The sequence below is a fragment of the Momordica charantia genome (assembly GCF_013281855.1).
Source record: "Momordica charantia cultivar OHB3-1 chromosome 7 unlocalized genomic scaffold, Mcharantia_2.0 BLBB01000007.1, whole genome shotgun sequence".
NCBI classification, from domain to species: Eukaryota; Viridiplantae; Streptophyta; class Magnoliopsida; order Cucurbitales; family Cucurbitaceae; genus Momordica; species Momordica charantia.
Window position 1 is genome coordinate 9,233,498 of NW_028275165.1, and position 19,958 is coordinate 9,253,455.

General features: G+C 38.4%; 1 pseudogene; it reads left to right on the plus strand.

The window, feature by feature from the left end:
* LOC148210277 (uncharacterized) overlaps nucleotides 1–17,926 on the plus strand; it is a 31,904-nt pseudogene extending 13,978 nt beyond the window's left edge.
* The last annotated feature ends 2,032 nt before the right edge of the window (nucleotides 17,927–19,958 follow it).

The window sequence follows — 19,958 nt, forward strand, 5'->3', positions numbered from 1 at the left end:
CGAAGGAATAAGTCTTGGAGGAATAGGAAAGAGAATTAATGAGTTTAGAGAAGTGTCAAGGCCTTGGCTATGCGTGGTCAGGGGTCGGCGTAATAGTTCGAGCCCTTGGGTACAAAGGTCAAGGATCGAATTCCAAGCGCAGTTGAGAAATGTCGAGGCCTTGGGTACAAAGGTCAGGGGTCGATACGACTCGAAGGAATAAGTCTTGGAGGAATAAGAAAGAGAACTAGTGAGTTGTGAAGTGAGACTTGGGTCCATAGGTTGCATTTAGGTAAATCATTTGCACAATCTGTTTAGTTTAATGTAAAACACGATATTAATAACGAGCATGATGTGTTGTCGTTGTGTAAGCATGTTATTTGTGTATGACTCTTTAAGTAAGGGTTGCTTACTGGGTACCGTGGTTGTACTCACCCCTTCTTTTTCCCATACAGGTTTTGCAAGTAGTGAGGTAGCACATGTATATGGTGGTGGTGCAGAGGGGACTTAAGAAGAAAGACCGTAGTTGGTTGATCGAGAAGAAAGACCATAGCTGTAGTTATAACAAAAAGAGCCCTATCCCCATTATACAGGCTTGGAGTTTGTTGAAACCTCACGCCAAAATACGGGAAAATTGTTGGGATTTTGTTGAAACCGAATATTTCCTTACCATACCAAGTCAATTGTTGAAACCTTACTTAAAGGGTCAACCACGGTACCCAGTAACCAACTCCAAACCATTTGAGCTCTAAAGAGAAAAAGGTTAAGATATGGCTCGTTGTACCTTTATTATTCTTTAATCTCACTAAATGGAAGGTATTTTTCTTATTTCCTTGAGTATTTTTTGTTCTTTAATTATGCACTAATTTAGTTTTCAACTTATTTGTGAAATGCATTCGAAAAATCTTTTAATTTTAACCTAAGACAAAAAAACCCAGGTAGCACTTGGTGCATTTCAAGGCTAATTCCTCAACATTCGTCTTAAGTGATTTCTTAAGTTGGTCGCTCGTAAGTTTAGCTCAACACTTAAGTCTAATATTGAAAAGGTTATGTCTAGTAAAGTATTACGAAATTAACATAGGATTTCGCTTAAACAAGAGCGCATAAACTCGAAAGGATTGAACCCCCAGCGGAAGCACGTGAATGCTTTGCTTGAATTTTTCGATTGAATTAAGTCACACAGAGAACTAAAAACATAAGACTTTAAGTTACCTTTGAATAACCTTTTATTCACAGTAGACCAATCGAACATTGACAGCATAACAAATTGCATAACTCTTCTACATTATAATGATGACGTGGGTAGTTACCCACCTCATCTATTTTGGAAGAGGGCGGGTTAATTGATAATTAAATAAATAATTATTAAATAATTTTAATTATTAAATAATATAATTAATTAACTGAAAAACCAATAATTAATGAATATCATAAATTTGAATCAAATTCAAATGTATTTCTCTCCAACCTATAGTTTTAATCTGTAACTCATCCACATTAATTTGAATCTCTCTCACAACAATATTGTAACGACCCAGAATTTTCCGCACACCTCTAGGTCACATTAACTACTCAACTAATCAAATTTAACCCCGGCTACATCCTGCCAACTTCCTATGCACATAAACTTATAAAATCAAGCTCCAATCCTCATCGATTTAACGATAAATCAATCTCATGGAATAGCATTCAACAACATTCGTGAACCACTTCGCGGGACGAGTTTATTATCCAATCTATATGAATCTAAACAAATGAAATAAAACCCAAATAGGCACCTATCCCGAAGCACAACTAACAACAGGGGAAAAATCTCTCAATTATTCAAATGCAAATAAACCGTTTATTGGCCACAACATAAGGCCCTAACCAATGATTTAAACTAAACAGAAAAACTAAGCAGCCTATGGTCCTCGCCCGTCATGATAAGAAAACAATAGCCAATTGGATCTAAGAACCCTTATGGTTATGCAAACCCCTAGATCACAAATGCTAAAACCCCCAAATCGAGATGATGTCAAACCAAGGAAGAAGTTAGAACGGATTTACCTTGATGATCAATATCAAGAGTAGAGAAAACTTGTTTCTAAACTCAAGATTCGAACCACTCCACAAATAGCTTGATCAAGACTACTTGAATGATTCTAGCATGCAAATCTAACACTCAAGAATTGCAAAGAAAAACAAGCTCTAGGCTTTTTGAAGCAAAATATCAACTTTATTCAATCATCAAAATCTGTCTTTTAAAGGAAACAAGCTAGGCTATTTATAGCCTCCAAAACAACCCTAAAAGTAACCTAAAGGCATTTGAAAGGTTGTAACTCCCAATTACATGATGGCCATAACATCCACTAGCTAAAATGTAACTTAAAACACATAAATGAAATGTTTAAAACTGAAAATATAATAAAAAGAGGTTTAAATCCGAGAATTGAAGTCTTGGTCACCCTTCAAAGTCTTTGTAACCTCCCAATTATAAATGAAGCTTCACTTGAAGTAGTTTGAAGTGTAGTTCCATTAATTGATGGATAACTTGCAATAAATGAAGTTTGAGATGCACTTAAGTTCATTTAATGCAACTTGAGTTCATTGAATTGAACTTGGCTTTATTGAATGCAACTTGAGTTAAACTCCACTTCAACTTCAGCTCCTTTAAATGAACTTAGAGTTCATTTAATGCAACGCCTCCCTTAAGCTCTACTTGGAAGATATTGACTTGAAAAGTTCCATCTCTCTCTTGATCATCCCTAGCCGAGCTCACCAAGTATTGAACATGAGAAAGTAAAGCTTGTTGTAGCTTCTTGGCTCTTGATCTCGTTATGGGTCCTTGAGGCATGACAATGGTGCTTCCTTGGTTCACATCACGTCAGGTCTCCTCCGCCCCATCACCATGGTCACCCACGAGTCCTTCTCCTGAAACAATCATTGTAGAGGGGGGGGGGGGTGAGTATATAAAATATACTCCATAAGTAGCCCTCACCAAGCACACACAAACATCATGCTCATAACCATAAAGGAAACATACATCGTCATGCTCTATCATTACAGTACGCGAATAACCATAGACGTGCTCTACTATTACATTATACATTCATCCATAAACATGCTCTATAAGACCCGATGCTAACCACAATCATATGAAAACAATTACTGTCCACTTGGCTCCCTAGCACCTCAAATACATCTATGTTCACCTCAGCTATTCAAGCTCTTCGAAAACCATTCTATTGGTAGTGTCGGTCCCTGACCATTTATACCCAGATCCCCCGACACTAGTGCATCGACCCTCGACCATTTATACTTGAGGCCTCGATGTCTTACAATCTATTGGCCCTTTACCATTTATACCCAAGGCCCCAATAGTTCTCCTTTCGAAAGACTCCTCGCATCGACCCCCGACCATTTATACCCGAGGCCCCGACGCTCATCTTTATCCAATATTGGCGTATCGACCCCCGACCATTTATACCCGAGGCCTTGATACCCAATTAGTGACGTATCAGCCCCCGACCATTTATACCCGAGGCCCTGACACTCACCAATTCACTTCATAACTTTCATAATTCCACATAACATTTCTAGCCTCCAACCGAGATTTCAGTACTACTTCCCTAATAGCACCAACCACCACAACACCCATCAACAACACCACCACTAGTATGATTTCAATGCATCTCTCAGCTCACCAACACAATTCAGCATGCTTCCACAACATAAACATCATTCTAATAGCAAAACAATAAACCAAACATGCTTTCACAACATACCAAATCTTAACAACAGCGCCACAGTGAGTTTAGTCATAACAGAGCATAGTCAACAAATTGCAAACGATTGGAGCCCAACACAATTCATCCAAACACTTAATATCCGACGTTCATATTCAATAAGCACTGCTAGATATAATAAAAAAAACTCATGAGACACGCCAAACACCTCATACAAATTCAGAGAACAAACATTTCCAAAATAAATTCACTTTAACGAACATTCCCTACAATCATACATCATTTTACAACAGATCTCAGCAGTTGAACAATACAAAGTTCCCACTATTATCACCGTTGGACATTCAACACTAACCAGGTATACAAAACAACATAAACAAGAGTTACACTACACAACCACGTATCAGAACCAATATTAAGCATCATAAAGAGCACATCGGCAACCAAATAACAAACATCAACGCTCGCACCCGCCCCCGTGCTACTTACTAACACTTGTCCTAAAGCTCCTAAGCTCGTTGAACACTTCCTACTACAAAAGAGCATGATCTCGAGGTTAGTAACCAATTAGAAACATTTAGTTATAAACGAAACCGAGTTTAGGTAGAGTCGTTACCTACTAACTCACACTAGAACAACTTGGGTTAGGAGTGGGTTGACGTCGAAGGGGTTCGGGCTCCCAATCTGAGTTCAAAAGGCCTTAAGCTTGCTGTCCCGATGTCTAAAAGTGATGGGTAATGCTGATTTGGGTCCAATTAGAGGTGGGTCAACGCCGAACCCATGCCGAAAAGAGTGGGTAAATAGATTGGGCTTCGATTGCGTGTGAGACAGCGTCGAACTTCACTGGAAGGCTACTGTTCACGTCGAAGGGAGTGCTGCAGGGCGTCGGATTCCGGTGGCTGTTCAGTGCCGCCGCCGTTCGTGGTTTGTGGAGCTTGCCGGCCGGTTGTGGAGGGTCGTCGGAGAGCCACCGCGTCGTGGGTCGTGCAAGGAGACGTCACACTGCTGCAAATCCGTGGGGGAAATGTCGCGCCGCCGTCGCGATTCAACACCGCTGCTCGTCACGCTGTCGCACGGAACTCGCCGCAGGTTAACGCCACCGGGATTAGTCGGGCCGCCGGCGTGGAGATGCTGCTGTTGTTGTACCGCTTTGCCGGAGAAGAAGGGGCCGCCGGCGTGGACTGCTCCAAGAAGAAGAAGAAGTTTTGGGGAGGGGGGCTGTCGGCTAGGGCTAGGAATGGGGAAGAAGAAAAGGGAGGAAAAAAAAGAAGAAGAAATGAAGGAATGGGCTAGGGTTTTGTTTTTGTTTTTCTTCCTTTTTTTTCCCTTTGTTTTAAAAACAAAATAACCCAAAGGAGGCCCAATAAGTCCAAACCCAAAGATAAGAAATCTACCCCCCTCCTAAAGAAGACCCACCACACGGGATCCGGTAAATATTAATTTAATTGGATGTTAGAGCCCGATAAATATAAATAAATTCAATTAACATTCACTTTGAAAATTAAATGAAAAATCTCCCGATTCGAGACTAACTAACCTGAGGGACTCGGGGCGTTACAAATATAGTATTAATTTTGAATTCTTGTTCAAAATTAATTATATAACTGATCAATATATACATTATATAAATGGTGTATACGTTATATACATTCCCTTATTAAATTTTAACATGTCAAATTCTTTCAAATTTTTTATCCTCATTTTACTTGTTGTGAGCTAGCAAGGGGACCTAATGGACTTACATATTAGAAGCTCCAATGATACATTATTTATTAATTAAACTACTTAACAAAATTAATAAACATTCATTAATTGTGGGTCACTTCGCTAAAGATCCACAATTGCACTCTTCGCACTGTAGAATATTTTTCGTCCATGGATATAACTATAATGAATAAGTAAATCTTTCATGAGTAGTACATAACTACAACTATATCAAATTACCATCTTACTCCCGTAGTTACTTCTTGCTCCTTAAGTGCCACTGGCCCTCTAATGAACAATCGTTTATGGTCCTACCATAAAACAAAGTCCCTCTTAGGCCAGTGAGAGAGTTGGGCCTCTTGTTCAAGGCCCGAAATAAAAACTTAAGGAAACAACTCATCTACTTCCCTAAAGTCGAGAATAAGTGAACTCCATCTCACGAAGTTAGTTACCAACTCCCCACTAGGACTCGTCCCGATATACTAGGTATATTTAGTCGGTGTCTCGGGTTTATCTAACCCATTCATATCAAAGGACAATTCCTTATAAGCAAGAGTTCGTACTCACTTAGTTTGAGTTACATGGTTATCTTGTGAAATATTGATTTAATTAGTTAACGGTGTTACAATTAAAGATTTATATCGTGGTCCGATCTTATACAAACTCAATGTATATGATACCCTCACTCGCATATCCCCACATGAACGACTTGGATCGAGTCATTTGTAACTTTTACATAATAGGTCATATCCATAGTGTCTCCCGAATGAAGTATCCAACCATATCAATATACTATAGACCATTTAGGTTATCACAAGAACATGATCTGATTATATATCCACTATATACCATGTATATCAAATATATACCGTGTATATCAAGTATATACTGTTCCAGTTACATTAAATAACCATAGATATTAGTTTATTGGATTTGGGTCAATACAGTTCAAAACCTTAAAAAATATATATATAAAAAAAAACTTGATTGAATAAATTATTTGTTTTAGACAAACCATGAGTTTAGGGCATGAAACCCAACAACCTCCAACTTGAACTAAACTCTAGTTGTAACGCCCCGACGTTTAGAGTTGTGCGACCAGTCAACTTTCGAGGATGAAAGTTTTTATAAGGTGGGGTAGTCTGTAACTCCCCGCGTTCTCTGACTAGTTTATCTTAAGATTTAATTTGTGCCTTTGGATTTTTTTCCCCTAAGCTGATAATTTAAATTCTTGGACCTTCTAAATTCAAAGTTCTACTTTTGGATAAATTAGAATTTAAATTAGAGTTAATTTTTTTTTGTAGGATGAAGATAAATTAAGTTTTTGAAATTTGGAAGAGACTTGTAATTAAATTTTAATTCGAGGATATGGAAATTTAATTTTCCTTTTGGATTTTATTCTTGGGTTTTTAAAATTAAGTTATTCTCTTAAATTCTTTCCCATTTTTTTTAGTTTTTTTATTGGATTATTAATTTTGGGAAAACGTTAGCAAAACTGTTATTCTTATTTTTCTACGATCTTTAGCCATTTTTGGAGTTTAACTATTTTGTTAAAAGAAAACATAAAGAAGGAAAATAAAACCCATTAAAACAAAACAACAAACCTTAGTCCCTCTTTTTTTCTCTCTTCTTCTTCTTCTTCATCTTCCCAACAATCACAGTCGCCCCACCCCTTGTTTTCCAGCCGGCCACTTCTTGCCCAACTCTGACGTTGATCTGGAGCAGTCCCCATGCCGGCACGACTTCATTCCCTTGTAGAATCTCCACAATGGCTCGAGCTTAGATCCGACGTCGAACAGCAGCGCGACTCTCCCCAATCGAACAACGATGACTCCACGGTAGTGCCTGCAACCTGACGCAAATTCAACGTCTTCTTCACGATCTCCGGAAACCCACGGTGGCCCGAGCTTAGCCACCGACAAAGATTTATGCCCCAAACAAGGCCGTCCGGTAAATCTGTTGTGTTTGCGGTGTTTCGACAGTGTGTGACGTAGAAATATTGAGTCGCCGACTCGGGCCGCTCTCACTCATATAGATCAAAAGACGAGTCGTAACGGGCAGGAGTCCATAACTCACGCAGAATTGAGAATGAGTTGACTGGTCATCCTATGAAATAGCAATCTATTAGTCAACAGGATTACATCTAAAGATCGGCTATTTCGTGGTCTGGTCTTATATGAACTCATTGTATATGATACCCCCACTCGCATGTCTCCACATGAACGACCTGGATCGGGTCGTCTATAACATTTACAAAGTGAGCCGTATCCATAGTGTTGCCAGGATAAGGTACCCAACTTTATACACATACTATAGACCCTTTAGGTTATTCCCGAGACATTATCCACTTTTATAACAAGAGCATATCAAATATCCACTGTCTCGGTTACATTATAATAAAATTAGATGTTTAGTTTATTGGATTTAGACAATGCAATGCTATGAATTCAACAACAAATTGATTGAATAAAACTTTATTCAATATAAATTTGTTTTTACATAAATACAAACTACGAGTTTATGGCAACACACCCAACACCCAATGAGTCGGATATCATCCACATACAATATTAAGAAGGCTATTGTGTTGTTAATGATCTGCGTGTATACACAAGGCTCATCAACATTTTGATCAAAACCATAAGATTTGATTGTAGTATCGAACCTTATGTTCCAAGATGGAGATGCTTGTTTCAGTCCATATATGGAACGTTTAAGCTTGCAAACCTTTTGCTCTTGACCTTGTGCTATGAACCCTTCGGGTTGAGACATATAATTACTTTCTTCAACATTGCCATTTAGAAAGACAGTCTTGACGTCCATTTGCCAAATCTCATAGTCATAATATGTGGCAATTGACAAAAGTATTCTTATGGACTTGATCATAGCTACAAGGGAGAAGGTTTTTCATAGTCCACCCCTTCCCTTTATGTGTAGCCTTTCGCTACAAGCCTCGCCTTGTACGTTTGTACCTTTACTTCGGCGTCTCGTATTTTCTTGTAGATCCATTTGTAGTCTATGGGTCTTACCCTGTCAGATTGGTCTACAAGTTCCCAAATCAAATTGAAGTACATTGACTTCATTTCCAAGTCTATAGTTTTGACCCATTTATCATTGTCCACTTCTTCCATTGCTTGTTTGTAGGTCAATGGATCATCGATGCCGTCATCAGGCATGACAACTTGGGTTTTTGTTAAATCCACATAGCGGTCAGATTGTGACACAATCTTCCCACTATATTGAGGCATCCTCCATTATTGAGGTGGATGTGACTGACGTGACATGCTGGCTTCATCAACAACTATTGTTAAAGTGTCAGCTTAATCAACAACTCTTGTTAATGTATTTATAGCCTCTTTGGAAATCTCGTTTATCATTACTTTACTTCGTGGTTTATGATCTCGAACATGGTCTTCTTCCAAGTAGGTGGTTTTTGTTGATACAAACACACTATTACTCTTGAGGATTGAAGAAGAGACCACATCTCGTCTCTTTAGGGTAACCTACGAATAGACATACTTTTGAATGAGGTTCCAATTTGTTTAGGTTAGTCACGAGCACGTGTACAAGACATTACCAAATGCGGAAGTGACGTAAACTAGCTTGACGACCCTTCTATATTTATAAGGATGCTTCAAAAACACTATTCGATGGAACTACGTTCAAAATATAAACCGCAATCTCCACCGCGTAACCCTAAAGTGAGTTAGGCAACTGACCATAGCTCATCATTGAATGAACCATGTCTAACAGAGTTCATTTTCTCCTCTCTGATACACCGTCTGTTGTGGTGTACTAGGGGTGAGAGTTGAAACATGATTCCATGTTCTATCATATAGTCCTTGAATATAAAGTCCATATACTCTCCTCCTCGATCAGATCGAACTGTTTTAATGGTTTTACCTAATTGATTTTCAACTTCGGTCTTGTACTCCTTGAACTTTTCAAAGGCTTCAGACTTATGTTGCATCAGGTATAGATAACCATACATTGATTAATCACCTATAAAATAGATGAAATATCCATACCCTCCTCGAACTTTAACATTCATTGGACCATAAAGGTCTGAATGTATAAGTTCTAAGGGCTCTTTGGCTCTATAACCTTTTCCAGTAAAATGTATTTTTGTCATCTTGCGTTCAAGACAAGACTCACAGTATCGTAAAGAGCTGTTTTCTAACTCGCTTATAAGACCATTCTTAACCAATTTCCTAATCTTATTAAGCTTAATGTGACCTAATGTTAAGTGCCAAAGATAGGTATTTTTTTAGGAGATACTTTTTGCCCTTTATGATGTGAACCAAGGAAGCACCATTGTCATGACTCAAGGACCCATAACGAGATCAAGAGCCAAGAAGCTACAACAAGCTTTACTTTCTCATGTTCAATACTTGGTGAGCTCGGCTAGGGATGATCAAGAGAGAGATGGAACTTTTCAAGTCAATATCTTCCAAGTAGAGCTTAAGGGAGGCGTTGCATTAAATGAACTCTAAGTTCATTTAAAGGAGCTGAAGTTGAAGTGGAGTTTAACTCAAGTTGCATTCAATAAAGCCAAGTTCAATTCAAGGAACTCAAGTTGCATTAAATGAACTTAAGTGCATCTCAAGCTTCATTTATTGCAAGTTATCCATCAATTAATGGAACTACACTTCAAACTACTTCAAGTGAAGCTCCGGAGCGAATTCCACCACCACGTGTTCTAGATGAGGATGATTATGAAGGTGATGGATCTGATCATTGGGAGGACGATCAAGTTACAGTCTTGGCGGCTCCAAGACGGGGAGAGAGACATGTTGGTCGTGGCTTAGATCGAGGGCGAGGCCAAGGAAGAGGCTACCATAATCTCCAACGGAGGGCTCCACGGGAGGATGCTCAAGTTGACCGAAACTTGGGCAATATCAAATTGAAGCTTCCAAAGTTCTATGGTAAGACTGATCTGGAGGCTTACATTCAGTGGGAGAAGCAAGTGGAGTATGTATTTGACTGCCACAATTTTAGCAAAGAAAAGAAGGTAAAACTATGTATTGCTCAATTTAAAGATTATGCAATAACATGGTGGGACAAATTGATGTCAAGTAGGAGACGAAATCTTGAGGCGCCAATCGATTCATGGTATGAATTCAAGGAGTTGATGAGAAGGCGGTTTGTTCCTAGACATTTCCAAAAGGACACGGCGCAAAAGCTACAAGTGTTGAGACAAGGTAGCAAGTCCGTGGAGGACTATTACAAGGAGATGGATTTGTTGATGGATCGACTTGATCTTGAAGAGGATATGGAGAATCTCATGGCACGATTTCTGAATGGCTTAAACAAGGAGATTGCTGATAAGGTTGATCTTGATAAGCGCCAAGGTTGCTCGGGTTTACAAAGCTAGAGGTCCTTCTAGGATCCTTGCAAACATTCACAAAAACGACTAACTTACCGAATGATTCCAACCAAAAGTAGGGTTAGAAGATGAATCACTCTTAGATCGGACTTAGAATCTACGATGGTCACTCCTAGATCCTAAGACGACTCACTCCAGAATTAGCTTGATCGAGACTAATCCAATGAATCGGTTTAACATCAAACCTAAAGCAAGATTTGAAAGAAGCAACACCAAAAGTGTTAAGGAACAAAAGTTCTTGAATTTCAATATGTTTTAATCTTCAGTTTTGATAGCATGGTGATACATATCTTCCAAGTAAGGTGGTGGATTTCTATCAATATGATGAACAATTTCCAGATTCAAACCTCCAAGGAATCTAGACATGGGTTCTTCCTCTTCTTCTCGAATGTGTGCTTTTTCCATTAAAATCACCATCTCTTGATAATACTCATCAACACTTTTTGTTCCCTGCCTCAAAGCTTGCAGTTTAGTTTTTAAATCATTTTTATAATGTTTGGGAGCATACCTCTTTCTCATGGCTTCTTTGAGTTCTTCCCAAGTTTCTATTGGAAACTCCTCTTTCCTTCTTTTCTCGGATTTGAGATGTTGATACCATGCATTAGCATGATTAATGAATTCGGTAATGACAAGTCTCATCTTCTTATTCTCACTATATGTATAGCCATCAAACACGTGCTCTATCTTCCTTTCCCATTGTAAGTAAGCCTCGGGGTCCACTGTTCCACGAAACGCTGGAATTTTGAGTTTAACTCTGCCATCTCTATTTTCATGAACTCTTTCCAATCTCCTCGGTTGCATAATGTTGGCAAAGTTATTCCTTCCTCTTCCTCCAACTTCTCTTTCTTGGACATCGAAGTCAAACATACCTTCATCTTCCTGTAAGACTCGTTCTTCTCTTCGTTGTTGCACCCTTCTTTCCTGCCTATCTTCCCTCATCATTTCCACCATACCTTGAATTGATTGAAGAATGGCCATAGTAGGATCTTGCGGTACTCCCTGTGACATTTTGTTAGAAAAATAAAATAACAAAATAAGGACCTTTTCACTCCTCTCACTAGGATTTCACTCAAGGACACTCGTGTTTATCACTCGAGGGTAGGCTTTTGGTACTAGGTCAAAGATGTAAGGGTTGGCTTAAATTTTGGTGCAATCTTGCTTAAAGCTTGATATAACTAATTCAATGATCAACTCTCACAAACTAAGACTACAGCAACTCAATCTTAGGATAAAAAACTTGATAATTTAAACAAAACACAACATAATGAAAAGAACTTTTCATGTGCCTCGGATCTTCGAATGCTTTTTTTTTGTGCTACTGTTTTCTTTCTTTTGCTACTGATTTTTGTTTCTTTTGCTTCTGTTTTTTTTTTCTCTTTTTGCTTCTATTTTTTTTTCTTTGCTAATAATCCGAGAGCAAAAATACAAGAATTTCAAGGCAAGTTGTAGTATGTCTTGTTACACTTTGTAAGAACTACTTTCGAAAAAAGAAAAAATGACAGAATATAAAATTAGACAAAGTAAAGATATTTCACCTCTAGAGCCGGCCAAAGGATGTCGACCAATGCTTTGATACCAAATGATAAGCACCAAGGTTGCTCGTGTTTACAAAGCTAGAGGTCCTTCTAGGATCCTTGCAAACATTCACAAAAACGACTAACTTACCGAATGATTCCAACCAAGAGTAAGGTTAGAAGATGAATCACTCTTAGATCGGACTTAGAATCTACGATAGACACTCCTAGATCCTAAGACGACTCACTCCAGAATTAGCTTGATCGAGACTAATCCAATGAATCGGTTTAACATCAAACCTAAAGCAAGATTTGAAAGAAGCAACACCAAAAGTGTTAAGGAACAAAAGTTCTTGAATTTCAATATGTTTTAATCTCAAGTTCTCCATAACAAGAGCATTACAAGCCTTTAAATAGGCCAAATGGTCGTTCAACATAAGAACACCAAAAGTTTTTCAAAATACTACTTAATGCAAATTGTAGAAAATAAGACATGCAAACTAAAACTTGATTGCACATCATTCTAGACACTTAAATGCGGATCAGAAAACGTAGTCATGCTTCAAATGGTCTTATCTATGTGCTGTAGGAGGCGCTTCACATTTGAATATGGTTTGACAACTTTTGACTTCACAAACTCCAAAGAGGTGCAATCTGCAAAGGCACCTGTTCACGAATCTGCACACTTTTTTTGTCCTCCGTGCCATCTCTCAAAATAGACAACTTTTCCCGTGCCATCTTTGCTCCATTCTCTTCTTGACTCATTGAAGTAACATTATGAATAAATTCGGGCTCAAAACTCTTTGTTGGTTCTTGTGCATTAACAAGCTTTTGAAGGTGCAGTGTGAAAGCCTCTTGAATCTTCCTTGCCTTTCTTGTATTAATTGCTCCTTTGATATATGTAATTGGTCACAAATGGATTCGTATCAGATCTACAACCTTACTATAACATAGAGGAGATGTTGCATATTGCCATAAAGATCGAGAAGCAACTCCAACGAAAGTCCCAAAGGTATTCTACTAAACCTTCTTCAAGTACTTCTACAAGGAAAAGGGATAGTAAGCATGCTGAATATAAGTCTAAGACCCGAGAGTTAAGTGAGAAACCTAAGGATAAGGGAGAGACTTCTTATAAGGGGAAAGAAAAGGTTTATGAGACTAAGGAAAGAAATAGAGACATTAAGTGTTGGAAATGTCAAAGGGTTGGTCACTATAGTAGAGATTGCCCTAATAGGAGAACTATGGTCCTTAGGGAGGGAGAGTTGGTGACGGACGATGAGGAGGAAGATGAGGTAATAGAGAAAGAAAATGAGGATTGTGATAGTGAGGAGTATAGTGAAGAGGACCCTACACATATGTCCTTAGTCACTAGGAGAGCTTTAAGCACCCAAGTTAAGGAGGATAGCTTAGACCAAAGAGAGAATTTATTTCACACTAGGTGCCTTGTTCAATCTGTACCTTGTAGTATGGTGATCGACAGCGGTAGTTGCACCAATGTTGTGAGTTCAATTCTGGTCAAGAGACTTAATTTAGAGACTAAACCACATCCTAGACCGTATAAGCTTCAATGGTTGAGTGATTGTGGGGAGGTAAGGGTGAATAAGCAAGTTCTTGTTTCTTTTACCATTGGAAAGTATGCTGATGATGTTTTGTGTGATGTTGTCTCAATGCATGCCGGAGATATTTTGTTAGGGAGACCATGGCAATTTGATCGTCGGGTAATGTATGATGGATATGCTAATCGTTATCATTTTACTCATAATGGTAGGAAAACTACTCTTGTACCTTTGTCTCCAAAAGATGTATATGTTGACCAATGTAAACTTGAAACGAAAAGGCAAGAGGTCGATGCAAAAGCAAAAGAAATGAAAGAAAAAGAATTGAGAGAAAAAAAGAGTTTGAGTGAAAAGCAAGAAAGTAGCAATCGACCTAGTGAGAAAAATGAGAGAAAAGCCAAATGTGTGAGCTTGTGTGCTAGAATGGGTGAGGTTAGTAATGCTTTGATTGCAAAACGAAATATCCTTGTACTTCTGTACAAAGGATCTTGTTTCCTTACTAACGAGCTTAACCCTTCTTTGCCTAGTGTTTTTGTTGCCCTTTTGCAGGAATTTGAGGAATTATTTCCCGAGGAGATGCCAAGTGGATTGCCACCACTTAGGGGGATCGAGCACAAGATTGACTTCATTCCGGGAGCAACCATTCCAAACCGTCCAGCTTATAGGACTAATCCTAGCGAGGCCGAAGAGATACAAAGGCAAGTGAATGACCTCCTTGCCAAAGGGTATGTACGCGAGAGTTTGAGTCCATGTTCTGTTCCGGTTATTCTTGTACCTAAGAAAGATGGGTCATGGCATATGTGTGTTGATTGTAGGGCTATAAACAAGATAACTATTAAGTATAGGCATCCAATTCCTAGATTAGATGATATGCTTGATGAGTTGCATGGATGTAGTCTCTTTACTAAGATTGATTTGAAATCGGGTTATCATCAAATTCGCATGCATATTGGGGATGAATGGAAAACTACTTTCAAAACTAAGTATGGTCTTTATGAATGGTTAGTTATGCCTTTTGGATTGACTAATGCACCTAGTACATTCATGAGGTTAATGAATCATGTCTTGCGTGAATACTTAGGGAAGTTTGTGGTTGTATATTTTGATGATATTCTTGTTTACTCTAAGTCATTAAATGAGCATGTTGAGCATGTACGTTCTGTTTTGAATACTTTAAAAAAGGAGTGTTTGTATGCAAACTTAAAGAAATGTAGCTTTTGTATGGAAAAAGTTAACTTTCTTGGTTTTGTAGTTTCATCTAAAGGTGTTGAGGTTGATGAGGAAAAGGTAAAGGCTATAAGGGATTGGCCTACACCTAAAAGTGTAAGTGAGGTAAGAAGTTTTCATGGACTTGCGGGTTTCTATCGTAGGTTCATAAAAGACTTTAGTACAATTGCTTCACCTTTGAATGAACTTGTTAAGAAACATGTTACTTTTGTGTGGGGAGAGGACCAAGAACGTGCTTTTACCACTTTGAAAGAAAAATTGAGTTCCGCTCCACTACTTGCATTGCCTAATTTTGAACTTTTGAAATTGAATGTGATGCTAGTGGGGTAGGTATAGGTGCTGTTTTAATGCAAAATCAAAGACCATTAATGTTCTTTAGTGAGAAGTTGAATGGTTCTTCTTTGAAGTATCCCACTTATGACAAAGAACTTTATGCTTTGGTTCGTGCATTACAAACATGGCAACATTATCTTTGGCCTAAAGAGTTTGTTATCCATACTGATCATGAAAGTTTAAAACACTTGAGAGGTCAAGATAAGCTCAATCGTCGCCATGCTAAGTGGGTGGAGTTCATTGAGACATTTCCTTATGTCATTAAGTATAAACAAGGTAAAGAGAATGTGGTTGCTGATGCTTTGTCTCGAAGGTATGCTCTTTTTAACACTTTGAATGCTAAACTACTTGGATTTGAGCATATTAAAACCTTGTACCATGATGATACTTCTTTTGGTTCTATTTTTGATTCTCTTGAAAATGGTATTGTTTTGGATGGGTACAACTTGTTTGATGGATTTCTTTTTAGGAAAGGTAAGTTGTGCATTCCAAATTGCTCTATTCGTGAATTGCTTGTTAAAGAAGCTCATGAAGGAGGATTAATGGGGCATTTTGGAGTAGAAAAAACATGTGACATGCTTTCTGAACATTTTTATTGGCCTAGGATGAGACATGACGTTCATAAAGTTTGTGAGCATTGCATTTCATGTAGGTAAGCTAAATCTAGACTTAAACCGCATGGCTTATATTCTCCTTTGCCCGTTCCAATTGCTCCTTTGTTGGATATATCAATGGACTTTGTCTTAGGTTTACCAAGGACTAGGAAAGGTAGAGATAGTATATTTGTGGTTGTTGATAGATTTAGTAAAATGGCTCATTTTATTCCATGTCACAAAACTGATGATGCTAAAAACATTGCGGATTTGTTCTTTAGAGAGATTGTTCGATTGCATGGCATTCCTTACAGCATTGTTAGTGATCGGGATGTAACATTCTTGAGTCATTTTTGGCGTGTCTTATGGGGAAGTTAGGTACTAAGCTAGTCTATTCTACTACATGTCACCCTCAAACAGATGGTCAAACTGAGGTAGTAAATAGAACATTGATTACTATGCTTAGGGCTGTTATTGATAAAAGTATCAAATCTTGGGAGGATTGTTTGCCATTTGTTGAATTTGCTTACAATAGGGCTGTTCATAGTACTACTAAGTGCACTCCTTTTGAAATTGTTTATGGCTTTAATCTTATAACACCTCTTGATTTTCTACCATTGCCACCTACTGAATTTGTGAATTTTGATGCTAATGCTAAGGTTGAATACGTTCATAAGCTACACAAGGAGGTCAAGGAGAGGATTGAGAAGCAAAATGCCAATATTGCTTCCAAAATTAATAAGGGACGAAGGCATCTTATATTCAACCCAGGAGATTGGGTGTGGGTGCACTTTTGAAAGGAGAGATTTCCCGTCCAACGACATTCTAAGCTCAATCCTAGAGGAGATGGTCCATTTCAAGTTCTCGAGCGCATCAACGACAATGCTTATAAAATTGATTTACCAGGTGAGTATGGTGTTAGTGCAACCTTTAATGTTGCTGATTTGAGTCCTTTTGATGTAGGTGATGGCTATGATTCGAGGACGAATCCTTCTCAAGAGAGGGAGGATGATGTGAACCAAGGAAGCACCATTGTCATGCCTCAAGGACCCATAACGAGATCAAGAGCCAAGAAGCTACAACAAGCTTTACTTTCTCATGTTCAATACTTGGTGAGCTCGGCTAGGGATGATCAAGAGAGAGATGGAACTTTTCAAGTCAATATCTTCCAAGTAGAGCTTAAGGGAGGCGTTGCATTAAATGAACTCTAAGTTCATTTAAAGGAGCTGAAGTTGAAGTGGAGTTTAACTCAAGTTGCATTCAATAAAGCCAAGTTCAATTCAAGGAACTCAAGTTGCATTAAATGAACTTAAGTGCATCTCAAGCTTCATTTATTGCAAGTCATCCATCAATTAATGGAACTACACTTCAAACTACTTCAAGTGAAGCTTCATTTATAATTGGGAGGTTACAAAGACTTTGAAGGGTGACCAAGACTTCAATTCTCGGATTTAAACCTCTTTTTATTATATTTTCAGTTTTAAACATTTCATTTATGTGTTTTAAGTTACATTTTAGCTAGTGGATGTTATGGCCATCATGTAATTGGGAGTTACAACCTTTCAAATGCCTTTAGGTTACTTTTAGGGTTGTTTTGGAGGCTATAAATAGCCTAGCTTGTTTCCTTTGAAAGACAGATTTTGATGATTGAATGAAGTTGCTCTTTTGCTTCAAAAAGCCTAGAGCTTGTTTTTCTTTGCAATTCTTGAGTGTTAGATTTGCATGCTAGAATCATTCAAGTAGTCTTGATCAAGCTATTTGTGGAGTGGTTCGAATCTTGAGTTTAGAAACAAGTTTTCTCTACTCTTGATATTGATCATCAAGGTAAATCTGTTCTAACTTCTTCCTTGGGTTGACATCATCTCGATTTGGGGGTTTTAGCATTTGTGATCTAGGGGTTTGCATAACCATAAGGGTTCTTAGATCCAATTGGCTATTGTTTTCTTATCACTTTATTTTGAGTTTTAACATTTTTAAACAACTCGGTATTCAAAACTGCTTTAGTTATGGTTGGTCTTAGCACATACAAGTTGTTTTCAAGCTTAGCGTAACAAATTTTTATAGCATTTTTAGAAATGAACGCTTCATTTAATTGAAAGAAAATTGAATACAAATGTTATAACAAACAAGAAATTGAAATTCACTTCCTTTTGATTTTTGGAACTACGTACACATTATCTAATAATATATACAAATTCTTATTCGTAAACAACTTGAGCTCCCCTACCGCCACAGCTGAGACGACCTCTCTCGTTCTGACCTCGAGAGCCATCTTTTCGGCTTCAAGCTACCTCCAATAATTAATTCCTGAAATGAAGAACAAACATGATTAGTGGCTCTTGAATCTAATATACAAGCGAAGTCATCATTCTCCACTAAATATATTTCCACAACAAGTAAATCATATTTACCTTCGTTTGCTTTCTTCTTCTCGATCAGGTATTTCGAGCAATTGTGCTTCCAATGCCCGTCAACGTTGCAATGGAAACATTTTCCTTTGTCTGTAGTCTTGGCCTTGCCTTTCTTGGCAGCGGAAGCAATGGAGTCCGGTTTAGACCCATTATCAGCAGCCTAAAGTCTAACTTCCAAAAGAAGATGGAGCAGACTTCGTTCCAGAGGATGAACCTCGGTGGAACCTCTTTGAGGTGGCAACGTTGCCTCCTCTTATTGTCCCTTATTTGTCATAGGAGATTGGTATGTCTGCAGCTCGTTTAAGAGCGTGGTAACAGTTTATTCCAGCTTATTCATAACTGCATTGCTACGGAATGGTAGGAAACTCTTCGGAAGAGATTCCAGAATGAAGCTGACCTAACTTTGTTCGTCTATGACGGCCCCGTTTGACTTTGCCACGTTGAAGTGTACCATCAGGTTGAGAACGTGTTCTCGCACTGAGGAGCCCTCCTTCATGAAAGGGTTAAAAATGAACTTAAGGTCTTCATGCCGAGCCGTGAGGACGATTGTCCAAACATGCTCTGCAGCGAGTCCATGATATCCTTAGCGGTGACCGTGTCCTCGTCCTTCTAAGTAAGCACATCAGAAATGCTCGCCAAGATGTAGACCTTGGCCTTGTCATTAACCTTGATCCATCGATCATAGACGTTGCGCACCACCACAGTGGCGTTAGACGCAGGAGCTTGAGGACAATCTTCTTGCAAGACGAACGTAAGATGATATATCACTAGTATAATGTTTAGGTTCGATTTTCATTGTTTGTAGTTTTTGCCATTAAGTTTTTATGCGGCTAATAAGGCCATAATAAAAGTAAGCATGCTAAAAATAAAAACAAACCTATATTAGTTTCATGCATTATCATTTTAACCCAATCAAATTTTAGCAAAAGTAATTCAACACTCTAACAAAATTGTTTTGCAATGATGTTTGAGTGGTTTATAGCAACAATTACCGTAGGGCAGACAGCTACCCTTCATTGAATTGAGACGTTCTCAACTAAATCTTACACCAGAATAACTCGTATTCCTATATCTTTAGTCATCGTTTATTCGGTCAGGGAATTGTTAACTAGCTTAACAACTCCCCATAAGTGTGACCCACCATTTTCGGACCTTAGAGATCCGCTCCACTAATCCCGCCGTAGGGAAGGAAAACATTAGAGCAAAAACTGAAGAAATCCTTATACATTTATGGAGTTTTCTTTGGTTTTGATTCCATACATTAGACCCTCCGTAGGGATGGCCGCATTAGGACAACATGCATGTCATGCATTAAATATGACGGTGCAAACCGATGGTGAAGACTGTAGGATATGTTGTCACACGTCCTTCTCCTACTTACTATGAATATTATCTCCATTCATCTTGGTACGTAGGGCGACACGAGGCTGAGCATGTAACTCACAGTGTGAACATTAAGGAGAAACGGGGGAGGAAAAAAATGTCATATATACCTTGTATATAAAAAATATACGTGGTATATAGCAC